This window comes from Schistocerca serialis, chromosome 2 (assembly GCF_023864345.2).
Source record: "Schistocerca serialis cubense isolate TAMUIC-IGC-003099 chromosome 2, iqSchSeri2.2, whole genome shotgun sequence".
NCBI classification, from domain to species: domain Eukaryota; kingdom Metazoa; phylum Arthropoda; class Insecta; order Orthoptera; family Acrididae; genus Schistocerca; species Schistocerca serialis.
The window spans coordinates 869,194,195-869,208,912 of NC_064639.1; the positions used below are offsets into that span (position 1 = coordinate 869,194,195).

Sequence of the window (14,718 nt, forward strand, 5' to 3'; positions counted from 1 at the left end):
ACATGTTGTTGTTGTGGTCTTCAGTCCAGAGACTGGTTTGATGCAGCTCTCCGTGCTACTCTATCCTGTGCAAGCTTCTTCATCTCCCAGTACCTACTGCAACGTACATCCTTCTGAATCTGTTTAGTGTATTCATCTCTTGGTCTCCCTCTACGATTTTTACCCTCCACGCTGCCCTCCAATACTAAATTGGTGATACCTTGAATCCTCACAATATGCCCTACCAACCGATCCCTTCTTCTAGCCAAGTTGTGCCACAAATTTCTCTTCTCTCCAGTTCTATTCAATACCTCCTCATTAGTTATGTGATCTACCCATCTAATCTTCACCATTCTTCTGTAGCACCACATCTCGAAAGCTTCTATTCTCTTCTTGTCCAAACTATTCATCGTCCATGTTTCACTTCCATACATGGCTACACTCCATACAAATACTTTCAGAAACGGCTTCCTGACACTTAAATGTATATTCTTTTTCAGAAACACTTTCCTTGCCATTCCCAATCTACATTTTATACCCTCTCTACCTCGACCATCATCAGTTATTTTGCTCCCTAAATAGCAAAACTCCTTTACTACTTTAAGCGTCTCATTTCCTAATCTAATTCCTGTAGCATCACCCGATTTAATTCGACTACATTCCATTATTCTCGTTTTAGTCTTCACAATAAATAATTAAATTACACTATTACACACGCGTGTCAACTAACTTTACGCATTGTTGTCAGGCAAGGAAGTCATAACAATAAACTAAAAGAGATAAAGACACAATCAGAAACAAGGTTCTCTTGCCCTTTACCCTACAAAATTTGGAAAGTTTCTGAGCAAATTTTTGGTAGTGGAAAAATTAATCAGGCAGAGAGTTTCCTCAAAACACAAGCTGTAACGACACCAGCCTACGTTGGTTACATGACTCTGCCTTTTCACTAGCCCCTGTGCTATTTCCAGCGAGTAAGTAGACAGCAGTACAGCGTGCAACCAGAAAGTAAAACTACCACAAGCTTAAACCAAATACTAGTAGCGGTTCTAGGCGCTCCAGTTTGGAACCGCGCGACCGCTACGGTCGCAGGTTCGAATTCTGCCTCGGGCAAGGATGTGTGTGATGTCCTTAGGTTTAAGTAGTTCTAAGTTCTAGGGGACTGATGACCTCAGAAGTTAAGTCCCAAAGTGCTAAGAACCATTTGAACCAAAGACTAGTATGACTCCAACAGAGTAAACAGTATTACAGGGTTGTTGCTAGACACTGCCAGACAAGTGGGTTTCCGTGGGGAGTCCCGCATATAGGGCGCATTCCCTGCCGGCCGGTCCTCCGTGCTACTCCGCTTCTACCCGCCACATTGCCCACAGGTGGCGCTGGCCGCACGCTCCTCCGCGCATCCCTGCGTCCTCATCCCGTAGCCAGACAACTCATCCGGCCTTGACACCATCTGCTGAGCGGGTCGGTACTTCAGCCGTGCCGCGGAGTCACGGCGCGAGGAGAGACCTGGCTGCTAGTTACGCTGCCATTTTCTTAGTTTCTTTCGATTACGTCATTACGGCCACACAGTTGCGCAAGCACACAGAGAATGCCAGTTACTCTTATCATAATTTTAACATACTCACTATAGGCATGATCTTAAACTTTGAAGACTTAAGAATAGAATACTGGTTTTATAGAATCAGAAACATAGGATGCAACAAAAAAAGTGCGACCAAACTTTCAGGACACATTCGTCACTAATAGTAGACCGAGCGAGCTGGCGCAATGGTTAGCACGCTGGACTCGCACTTAGGAGAAAGAAAGACGGTCCAAATCCGCGTTCGGCCATCCAGATTTAGGTTTTTCGTGATTTCCTCAAATCGTTCGCGGCAAATGCCGCAATGGTTCCTGTGAAAAGGCGCGGCCGATTTCGTTACCTACCCTTGAAACAATATGAGCGTCTGCTCCGTGTCTAATGATCTCGACGTCGACGGGACCTTAAATCCTAATCCTCCGTCCTTTTTCTTTTACTCGTATAAGGGGAAAATAAGTTACGTAGACATCAGTTTGCGAAACATTTTATTTCGTATTGGAACTGACTTTCCACAACTGCTCATATTACATTAATCACGCGCAGGAACAAAACATACCATCGTACGACATAAATCTCTTACTTATATTAACTGCAAAGGCTCTCTTGGTTATGTCTGGTTAAGTCATTGGCCACTAAATAACAGATAACGCGACAGATTGATAGAAAGAGATGGTCCAGTTCCCTGACCCTCCACGCTGTCCGGATCAAAATCCAAAGTTTTTTTATTTCTAGGAGCATTTAAAAGCTCTTCCGCAACGAATCCCAGCACAAATGTCGTATTGTGAAAGGCTAGAAAACATAAAAACAGTTTTATGTAGATTGTGTGTTTCCCATTATTAATTGCACTATGCAGGACTGTAGAATCTGAGTTCAAACCTGGAAGAAAATGGTTCAAATGGCTCTGAGTACTATGGAACCCAACATCTGAGGTCATCAGTCCCCTATAACTAACAAGTACTTAAACCTAACTATCCTAAGGACATCACACACATCCATGACCGAGGCAGGATTTGAACCTGCGACCGTAACGGTCGCGCGGTTCCTAACTGAAGCGCCTAGAAACGCTCGGACGGTTCGTTTTTGTTTCACTTGTTGCTCCCCGCCGCATGTAACATAACCGCTCGTCCGCAGCCAGGCACCTAGCGCTTTGTGTAGGTCCACTCGACTCAAAGAGTATTATTGGATAATCGATTCAGACCACAACTCGCAGGGACAGCGGGTTGTACTTGGGTGGAATGCGTAGCCCGCGGCCCAACGCACGATGTTTACGAGACTAGGTAGCCTCGCTACTGCAAGCAGAGGGCTATCGGGTGGCCAGCGCCACCAGCCTTGCGAACATCGATTCGCTGCCGTCTCGCGGCGCCTGGATCGGCCGGACGCTGCCCGCATCGCAGCCGCGCGCCGCCATACACCCTACTCGCAGGGGACCCACGTCTCATCTCGCGCTCTTTCTGTAGCTACACTACTGGACATTAAAATTGCTACACCACGAAGATGACTTGCTACAAACGCGAAATTTAACCGACAACAAGAAGATGCTGTGATATACAAATTGTCAGATTTTCAGAGCATTCACACAAGGTTGGCGCCGGTGGCGAAACCTACAACGTGCTGACATGAGGAAAGTTTCCAACCGATTTCTCATACACAAACAGCAGTTAACCGGCGTTGCCTGGTGAAACGTTGTTGTGATGCCTCGTGTAAGGAGGAGAAATGCGTACCATCACGTTGATAAAGATCGGATTGTAGCCTATTGCGATTGCGGTTTGTCGTATCGCGACATTGCTGCTCGCGTTGTTCGAGGTCCAATGACTGTTAGAAGAAAATGCAATCGGTGGGTTCAGGACGGTAATACGGAACGCCGTGCTGGATCCCAACGGCCTGGTATCACTAGCAGTCGAGATGACAGGCATCTTATCCGCATGGCTGTAACGGATCGTGCAGCCACGTCTCGATCCCTGAGTCAACAGATGGGGACGTTTGCAAGACAACAACCATCTACACGAGCAGTTCGACGACGTTTGCAGCAGCATGGACTATCAGCTCGGAGACCGTGGCTGCGGTTACCCTTGACGCTGCATCACAGACAGGAGCGCCTGCGATGGTGTACTCGACGACGACCCTGGGTGCACGAATGGCAAAACGTCATTTTTTCGGATGAATCCAGGTTCTGTTTACAGCATCATGATGGTCGCGTCCGTGTTTGGCGACATCGCGGTGAACACACATTGGAAGCGTGTATTCGTCATACTGGCGTATCACCTGGCGTGATGGTTTGGGGTCCCATTGGTTACACGTCTCAGTCACCTCTTGTTCGCATTGACGGCACTTTGAACAGTGGACGATACATTTCAGATGTGTTACGACCCGTGGTTCTACCCTTCATTCGATCCCTGCGAAACCCTACATTTCAGCAGGATAATGCACGACCGCAAGTTGCAGGTCCTGTACGGGTCTTTCCGGGTACAGAAAATGTTCGACTGCTGCCCAGACCAGCACATTCTCCAGATCTCTCACCAACTGAAAAGTCTGGTCAATGGTGGCCGAGCAACTGGCTCGTCACAATATGCCAGTCACTACTCTTGATGAACTGTGGTATCGTGTTGAAGCTGCATGGACAGCTGTACACGCCATCCAAGCTCTGTTTGACTCAATGCCCAGGCGTATCAAGGCCGTTATTACGGCCAGAGGTGGTTGCTCTGTGTACTAATTTCTCATGATCTATGCACCCAAATTGCGTGAAAATGTAATGAGATGTCAGTTCTAGTATATTTTTCCAACGAATACCCGTTTGTCATCTGCATTTCTCCCTGGTGTAGTACTTTTAATGGCTAGTTTTGTATACCAGCGCCAGTAAAACATTGTGCTTGACAGTTCGCATTACGTCACGTTAGGTTGGCTATTCTGCAATAGCGATGTTGCAACAGCAGTCTCTACACACACAGCAGACGACACGGTTTTCTGTTCCATCTCGTAAACGTAAGCTATTGAGCAATAACAGGGATATAAGAATTCGTTACTGACTTGCTACCACAATGACAGCAAATAAACAACTGCATAATAAAGCATACTTAATTATGAGGAATCACACGCTTTCGATAAAGGAGCAAAGAAATACAGACAATAAGCTTTTGATGATGACCGGTATCTTGAAAACAATGCGGTACATAGTTTGCAAAATAAGTTATAACCGAAAGTGTAACTTCTCGCTCTACCTTTTATTATGACAGCAATAACTGAGGTTCGTTGCTCTTCACTCAGAATTTTACGGCGGCAAAGGCGCAATTCCATCCAACTCCCCATCGTGACTGTAGTCGGAATCAGCGCCAAAACCGTCTTCACGGTCATCACCACAAACACAAATCGAATGAATGTCCTTGTCCAAAATTTTGTGCAAAAATATACTCCGAGCCGTAGCAATATGCACCTTTTCTAACAGGAGTTTGCGTTCGTCTAGCCCTTTGTAACGGAAATCCGTACTTTTCAGCACACTTTTTAGTGACGTTTTCCCACCCTTGAAAGGTCACTTTTTTTAGCGACACTAGTAACTTTGCTACCTTGGATGCTCTTTCCTGCTTTAATAGGCATAAATAAGCCTGCGAATTGAACCAGTCTTGAAAGAATATAAGTCGGTGACAGAGTGAGGCTACTTTTTGTTCTTTCCACGAGTTGCTTAAAATATATTATCCGATCCAGACAGCTCAGAATCGTTACAGCTCACGTCTACATCTCTCAACTTTTACAATAACACTCCCTTGCTTACTACTATTCTTGCAGTAATTTCAACGGTTTTTGATGTGCGTTACACTACTTTATCGACAAGAACTGATGGCTGTCCGTGAATACTTGCGTGTTCTTTCTCCTGCTCGCAAAACTCAACAGTTCTTGTACTAACTTCAGTGCCTCGCTGCCTAGCGGCAAGCCTTGACACAAAGAATTGTCGCTAAGCGAACGAAGTTTTTTAGAGTATCATAATTTTCTAAACTCAGAGACGCAAAGCACAGTCCAACGCAAGCACACCGCAGAAACGATACACAGTGCACGTTGCTTACTTTCACACCAAACAAAGCCGGCAACGTGGGAGCTCTGACGTCACGACCGGCAGCGATTACCACGCTGGGATTGGTTCACACGGCACACCTAGCGCCTCGCGCTTCTCACTTGTTAACCCTTTTGCCAACTTGAAACGCCTAAATCAACTGCAAAATTTCAGCAACCTGCGTATATACTGGTGTGCAAAACTTGTGTACAAAAGTAATTTGCACCTCATGTGTCACTGTCAGGCGAAGTAACTCGATGAAACTTGGACCATACATAGAAATATAACTACTGCAGTATAGTACAGAATAGCCCGCACGGTTGGCCGTGCGGTCTAACGCACTGCTTTCCGGGCGGGAAGGCGTGCCGGTCCCCGGCGAGGTCCGGTGGGCCGGCCAGTCTGTGGATGGTTTTTAGGCGATTTTCCATCTGCCTCGACGAATGCGGGCTGGTTCCCCTTATTCCGCCTCAGCTACACTGTGTCGGCGATTGCTGCGCAAACAAGTTCTCCACGTAGGTGTACACCACCATTACTCTACAACGCAAACATAGGGGTTACACTCGTCTAGTGTGAGACGTTCTCTTCCACCGGGGACCGAACCGCACAATAACCCTGTGTTCGATGTGGTGCGGCGGAGGGGTGAAGTGGACTGCGATGGTCGTCTTGGGGTTGCGGACCACTGTGGCTGCGGTGGGGACGGAGCCTCTCCGTCGTTTATAGGTCCCCGGTTAACATAACACAACATAACATAGTACAGAATGAAACTAGAAAAAAACATACAATGAGATGAGTAGAACCGACTCTTTTATTCAAAGACAATACTTACACTAAAGTCACCACAATTTATGATGGTCTGTTGACGTTAAAAATGGCGGGATATGGTTTTATATGGTGAGTATGATCACCAAGGACAGCAATGCGTGTTCTGCAACGTGCTCGCGATCTGGCCACGCCGCTGGTAAGGAATTTTTATGGTGCAGCGCCACTCCCCCATCAGCGCGGTTAACAACTGCTAGACGATCGTTGGCTTATGTGGACGTGGTGCAGTACGTCTCCCCAAAGCATCCCACACGTACTCGATAGGATTTAAGCCGGAGGAATGCGTACGTCAGTCCATTCGCGAATGTCCTGTGTCCCAAGAGCTCTTCCACCTACGATATTCGATGCGATCGCTCACTGTCATCCATAAAAATGAAGTCAGGTTCGAACGTAGCGTTTACACGTTTTCCCAGCTTAGCTATCTGAACACTTCGCTGTTCTCTTTCAGGCTATTGTAACGTCTCACGTACCGCTGGATAATCCGTCTAACCAATAAGTGTATAGTTATTCGAACTTCGCTTCTACATTTCAGTATCAGGCACGCACACATATGAAGTACAGCTATTGAAACTATTACAAATACTCTTTCCTCATTTATTCAACAACACAAATGCTCAATTTCAGGATACGTTTGTACAACCATCCTAGGCTCTGTTAGTCCCGTTCATAAAACCAGTCTAGATCGGTGAACACTAGTGTCTTCTTCCCGGCATCCGCACTGCTCCGTGGAAGTGTTGTGATTTGATCCAACGTCAGACTCGTCGTCGACGTGATGATGAACTGGATCTACAACTGTGACTGGAACTGAACTGAAACTCCGACTGACTTTCGGTAGGACTTTGCAGGAACCCTATCGGTTAAGAAGCGGCCAGCGACTTATATCCTGGTGCACAGACACACTAAGCTCTGTACTTTTCGTGCCGGCCGCTGTGGTCGAGCGGTTCTAGGCGCTTCAGTCCTGAACCACGTGGCTGCTACGGTCGCAGGTTCAATCCTGCCTCGGGCAGGTTAGTTAGGTTTAAGCAGTTCTAGGTCTAGGGGACTGATGACCTCAGATGTTAAGTCCCATAGTGCTTAGAGCTATTTGAACCATTTTTTGAACTATTTCATGTACATATCAATCTACATCAATAATACGCAAGTCTCCGTGCGGTGAACAGCGGAGGGTACGTTGTACCACTACCAGTGATTCCCTTTCCTATTTCATTCGCAAACAGTTTGGGAAAAATGGCTTGTATATGCATCCATACGAGCACAAATTTCTCTTATCTTCGTGGTCCTTGCGATAAAAGTACGTTGGGGGCAGTAGAATCGTCCTGCTGTCAGCTTTTAACGCCGGCTCTCTAAATTTTCTCAAAAGTGTTTCGTGAAGAGAACGTTGTTCTACGTTATGCTTGGCGTGAAGCGTAGTTCCCGCTCTAGTAAGAAATGATAATTAAATCAAGACCCTAAGCTGTCGACAGGCGTTGGTATACATCAACGGGGACAGTTGAAAATTTGTGCCTCTGACCGGGACTCGAACCCGGGATCTCCTGCTTATAGGGCAGGCGCTCTATCCATCTGAGCCACCGAGGGCACAGAGGATAGTGCGAATGCAGGGATTTATCCCTTGCACGCTCCCCGTGAGACCCCCATTCCCAACTTCATGTCCACACACTACATTCGTAGTGCCCCTGCCCATTACACTCATTACTCGTGGCAGACAACCTTACCGAGTCCCGTAAGACTTCGGGCAATGCGTGTGCATCCAGCACAGAAGAAGAAGGTCAATGGCCGGTTAGCCTTAACTGTATGAAGATTGTATCTCTTCTTTCGGACATGTAGTAGGCTGCTAGAGCTCGCCGGAAGACTCTCTCCGCCTGGCGTTTAGGCTGTACCGTGCAGCCTTCGTTGATGTAGGGAAATCCAGCTTGCAAACGTTGAAACACGTGGTCACAACACTGGGAGAGAGTGGAACTCTTAAAGAGACTACAAGAATAACAGGGTAACCGCTGGACCCTACACACTCAGCCCCTCACACGCCCTCCCATTATGAGTTTGCTGATCTAAAGCTATGACGTACATTTACGTCTACATCGATACTCCTAATTTATCGTATCTTATCTTCGTAGTCCTTGCACGCAGTTTATTTTGATGACAGTAGAGTAGTTCGGCAGTTAGATTTAAATGTTGTTTTTCTAAATTTTCTCAATAGTGTTTTCGAAAAGAACGTCGACTTCCCCCCAGGACTTCCCATCAGAATTCCCAAAGCATCTTTGTAACACTTATGTGTTGTTCGAACCTACTAGTAACAAATCTAGAAGCTCGCCTCTGTTCTGATTCGATGTCTTCCTTTAATCCACCTGGTACGGATCCAAAACACTCGAGTAGTACTCAAGAACAGGTCGCACTAAAGTCGTATATGCGGCCTCCATTACAGATGAACCGCACTTTCCTAGAATACTCCCAATAAACCGAAGACAACAATTCGTCTTAGTTATCACAATGCTCACGTGCTCGTTCCACTTCATGTCGCATTGCAACGTTACGCCCAGATACTTAAACGACGTGACTGTGTCAAGCACGACACTACTAATGCTGTATCCGAACATTACGGGTTTGTTTTTCTTACTCGTACACAGGGAAAATAACATCTATTAGACTGTATGTACTGTGGCTTCAATCTTAATCTCTCTCTCTCTCTCTCTCTCTCTCTCTCTCTCTCTCTGTGTGTGTGTGTGTGTGTGTGTGTGTATGTGTGTGTGTGTGTGTGTGTGTGTGTGTGTTTGTGTGTGTAAGTAACTTATTTCTCTAGTCCATTGGCTATTGCCTGACAGTCTGTCAGCTCATTCCGAAAATAAATCGATCAATTTCAGCTAAAGAAATAGACTTTCTGTGGTACTGATCAGACAGTATCTAACAATCTGCGTGGTGTCTGTTGTTCTATATCGTGTCTCCCTACCACTTTCGCGCAACGACGCTCTGAGCGTGTTTTTTTAGGGCATTGACTAGTTTGAACCTGGGACCTGTTGCTGGTTAGGAGACGCCAGACCACACATGACATGTAGAGTCCAGAAGAGTTCAGTGAAACTAGCGATGATATAACCAAATACTTAATGGTTTCAGCGTCAGCTCCACTGCACTCCCTGTAAAAGAATCTTAATACTAACTAAATTTAGTGGAAGGGGTTCAAGGCTTTCCTATTTTTTAGTTAGCTGGTAAAATAACGTCGAAAAAGCAGTTAAGTTTACCATTGGAAATATTATTCTACTCACAAAACATTGTTTATAAGTTGCACTATTGATAAAAGGAAATGTTTTAATACAGGATGACAAAAACCAACTGCGTTCAACAAAAATGTGAACGAATATTCCCTGAATGGGTTTCCAAGTTCTACAATGGATCGAAGGATGACCTATGCCATATCACATCTATAATCTAGGTTTAAATTAGGTTTCACAAAAGAGAAAACTATCAAAATGGTCTACAGTGACCCTCAATTATCTTTAATTACTTATCTAACTTGTCGTAAATTACAGTGGCTGATGTGGCTTCTCAATAATTATATAACAGAAAAATCATAACGTTTCAGATTTTAACTTATGTAGCAAATGTGAATACCATGAACTTTAATTGACGATCGACACTAGTATTACGTAAAAAGGGGATGTAACAGATGAGACTTCTGCAGTTCTGAGTGAAGCCTTATCCGCTTAAAAATGCGGCATCACGTGCGTTCATTACCTTGTCAGTGTTCGTCAGGGGGCGGCGGCCGGCGCAGCTCCATACAGCTCGCCGTCTCGGAAGCAACTCTCTTCTAACTTCTCCTTACTACAATTTACCGCAGTTGGTGTAAAAAAAACTATCTGACTGTGTTTTCATCTGACCCAACAGGGCCTCAATGTTAACCTTAAGCTCCGCCTACAAAAATTCTGTCTATCCAATGAGAAACGCTATGCTTTTCGTGGTGGGGCAATGTTTTTTACAGTTTGCAACGTAACAGAGACGCGAAAAAGTCTCACGCTGAAACTTGCAGCTGATGTGGCCCTTTTAGTGTTATCGTAAAATCTATACTGTTCTTCTGGAGGGCTCTATCTTTTAACATGGGCTGGGGGGTGGTCCTGGCGGTTACTTTTGTGGTGGGGCAATGTTTTTAACGTTTGCAACGTAACAGAGACGCGAAAAAGTCTCACGCTAAAACTTGCAGCTGGTGTGGCCCTTTTAGTGTTATCGTAAGATCTATACTGTTCTTCTGGAGTGCTATAGCTTTTAACATGGGCAGGGAGGTGGTCCTGGCGGTTAGCTGGCGACGTGGGTGTCCGTCCCTTATCGTAGGGCCTTCTAGCTTAACACGGTTCTGCTCTCGGCTTCTGTTCTCGTTTCTCCCCTCGGAACTGCGTCTGTCTCACGGTGGGAAGGTATGACATGCATTTAGGCATTCTTGTGTTTGTCTGTGGTATTCCATTTGCTTACTCGTTACTCGTATTACTTTGGTTAATTTAATGTCACGATTTATTCGGAGCTATGTGACATACTACTGGATTTGCTTATCATGTCAGGGTTTTCATGGAAGGTGTTGGATTTGCCTGATACCTTGCAAGTACACAACGAAAATATGAAATTTGAAGATGCACATTACCGACTCTAGTGTTTGCAATAGGAGCCATAACAGAAAATGACAGACGACATACTGTTGTGCTTAGGCAATCTCGGTTTGGAAGAAAATGCTTTGGTCTGTAATACGGGTTTCCAGTTCGGAAGGCCTTAAACTGTTTGGGAATTCTAAAATATCTCGCACGATCTTATTTTGGTAAAGTACAGTGGTAAAATTATAAGATAATTAATATCGAGATAAACTGTATTAATAGTTTTGAAAATAGTGGCCAAGCTCCACTCTTTTGTATGGTTATCATTTTGGATAAGCAAAAGCCAAGCCAAGAATAGAAAACCAACCCGCCAAATGTATCCCTCGCATTGCAACTAGAGGGAACTGAAGTTGTATGGTGACTGAGAAAAGGCAGGGCCGATGTGCTGGAACAGGTAGCAAGGAACCGAAAGAAGATTAGCTTTTAGTGTTATGTTGAGTACGAGGTCACTAGACATAGAGCGCAAGCTCGGATTGGGCAGGGATGGGAAAGGGAAGCAGTGTCTTTTCCCAGGGAACCATCCCGATATGCGTCTTAACTGATCCAAGTAAACAACGGAAAGCGCAAGTATCAATGGTGGGACGGAGCTCTGTACCACCTTCCTCAAGAATGCAAATCCTATTATTATTATTAGCCGAAAAAGGCCCACTTTCCTTACTGACATAAGTTTTCACACTCAAAAATGCTATTAATCACTCTTAAATCCACTTAAGTATTCTACAATGCCCTAATTTGAAATCAAGTGCTCTGTAGCTCATTTATTCGTTCCTTCACAGAACATCGAGAACAATCCAAATCATTCGAGAACGTTCCAAAACTTCAGAAATATTCGAGAACGTTAAAGAAACTCTGGAACTTTCTAGAAGATTCCAGAACATTCTAAAATATTCCAGAACATTCGCAAACGTTAGGAACACACAGGGATTCCTCCACAGCTAGATAATATAACATTCGCGAACACTCTCGAACATCCCGTAACATTCTAAAACTTCCCTGAGAATTGCGGAAAATTCTAGAACATTCTAAAACATTCTCGAAGTTTCTCTAACTTTCTCTAAAGTTCTATGACTTTCTAGAACATTCTAAAACATTCGTGAACATTCTGGCCAGTCTCGCCCACTTCAGCATTCGATTCTCAGCTGATTCAGCAACTTTCTATTAGATCTCCATTGGTGCGATGCTCTCTTTTGACACCCGTTTCTCTGAACCCGACCTCCGCAGTTCATGTAAACTCCCTTGGGGCTGCGGTCATGCGTTATAGGGTTATAGGCGGCACGCACGGACAAACCATCATTTACTGTATACGTGTACTGATTATTATTATGACTCTACAGAAGGTCAGTTGTGAATAACACGGCTTAGATGTTGACGCCACAGCTTCCGCGTCCGTCGTAGTGAGAGCAGCGTCTGCGCCTCCCCAGGGCGCGCCGCGCCACGGGAAATCACGACAAGCACCGCCCCCGCTGCCCCTCCACCAACCAAACAGCCCCCACGACACCCACACTGATTCAGCAGACAGCGACGAGACCCGTGAATTTCCCCGCAGTGTGTGGTCCACGCATTCCACAATCGTGCTTCAGATGTTACCCTCCCTTCCGACTCCAACAGCCACACCAACCGCTATGTGACACGTGTCATCACGACTGTCACCAGTTGGCCTGCCAACATCGAATACTTATGAGTTGCGCACTAACATTCTTCCTTTTAGATTATTTCATTTCAACCCCTTCCAATAGTTTCACCCGATACAGCCGTAGGGGCGAGGTGTCGCCAGAACCGTCACCAGTCAGCCTGTGGTTCCCTAAAATTAAGGATTCGACACTAATTTCAGTTCTTTTCGAAGTATTATCAAGTGTCACACGTTCTGTGCGCACAGTAGCAAAAATGAGTGCCACAAGGCACGACGAGAAATCCTATTCTATTATGCACATGAAGTACGTAAACATGTCTGACAAGAGGACCACGTCCTCTTACGAGAAATTAATATGCTTTGTCAATTCCATATTGCTCTCACTTGAGTATAGGTCAACAGCAGAAATAGCGACAGAAAATAAGGAAATGCATTTGACAACATTCCAAGCGAAAAAGTTGTCATTTGTAAAATACGACAGGAATGTGAACGCAAGCAAACTTAAAACAACCGAATCAGTTCTTTTCCATTATATCTACAAATGAACCACTTTCCACCCTCACTCTCACTGCCTGGAGCGAATGTCGTCTGCACTACACTAGTCATCCTAGCAACACCGAAAACTATCTGTTCACCACAAATATCGGACAGCTGAGATTACTTCTTTCCCATCCCCACCCCCACTATTAGTGGTGCGACGGATGTCTGATTTCCACATTAATTTTTCCTAGATAGTATGACGTATGTGTGCCAAGTTTTGCTGAAACTGCTCCTTGCGTTCCGTAGCTATGCTGTACAAGAAATAGTCTTACATACATCCATTTCTGTATATACCTATAGGTCGCTGAAAATGTTCAGTTACTGAATAAATCACATTTCAGCCCCTATAATCAGTAGCTAAGTTGCTTCTTACCTGAAACTACTAGAAATTAACATTTGGATGCTACTTCGTCATTATTTTACACCTTATTAACTAATTTCCTAGATCACGCGCCGCTGTTAACACAAGACACGCCTCACTTCTTTTGACTTTTTCTATGTTTTCCGTCATCCAATCTGGTAAGGATCCGATATCGCGCAGCACTACTCCAGAAGAGAACGGACAGGTCTCTTTAGCACAGTTTTTGCATATTCTATGAGTTCCGCCAGTTAAACGCAGTGTATGGTACGCGTTCCTCATAACAGCAGCCGAGCCGGCCAGCACGTTCGGAGTTACCGACAGTGCATTACAGAAGGGTAATTCCCGTACGGTAGTCTATAGGTAAAGATGGTAAATGTTCTCTCTGACGAAAGGCAGAAAACAGACTTTCTGCTCCATTTGTATCAGTTCACGTGCCACATCGACAACTGACAATACTATTTCGTTCCTAAACGGGAAAGGGAGATCAGGTTTCTAAGAGTTTTCCTGCGTTTTAACGAGGACTAAAATTTTTTGTCAACTAGATGACGTTTAATAGGAGTCACTTCTACTTAATTATGGTAAAATTGAATTAACGCTATTTCTGAGACCTAATTTTATATTTCTTGTGTGGACAGAATTATGTATCGCGTTAATTCAGTTGTTTTCCTACCTGTAAATGAAAAAATTTTTTCCTCGTCTCCACATCAAAGTTAATAACATTCCTTTCACTTTGGCCAACAGACCTTCCCAAATGCTTATTTCACATTCATCCCATTCAACAACAAATTCCCCTCACGTTCTACTAAAGACCAAGGCAGTTATATAAAGAATTTACTATTATGAATTTGGAGGTTCTGTTCCGGTGAGCTCAAAACATAACAGTAGATTTTAAGTGTTTCGGCTTTGCTCTTACTGTTTTTAATCTCTGTAAACTGCACGTAATACGAAAATTTCAAAAGGTTTTCTGTAGGCAAATTAATCAATAAATTCTGACAGAAACAGAAGGCATTAACCTATCTTAAGTTTCTGTGCTTTCTGTTGTACCAAAAAAATTATACTGTGTGACTGAAATTGTGCGACATCTGCTGGTACAGAGCAGCGGTGTACGAGGTGCGACAATAAAGTAATGAGAATGATTTTCTTTGCAAGATG

General features: G+C 44.7%; 1 protein-coding gene and 1 non-coding gene across 2 annotated transcripts in view; one reads left to right on the forward strand and one right to left on the reverse strand.

Moving 5' to 3' along the window:
- The window catches only part of LOC126458188 (ryanodine receptor), a 740,760-nt gene that overhangs the window by 116,453 nt on the left and 609,589 nt on the right, over nucleotides 1-14,718 (forward strand). The gene's annotated exons all lie outside the window — the stretch shown is intronic.
- Nucleotides 7,911-7,986, reverse strand: Trnai-uau (transfer RNA isoleucine (anticodon UAU)). The gene has a single exon. It is a non-coding gene; the product is annotated as a tRNA-Ile (tRNA).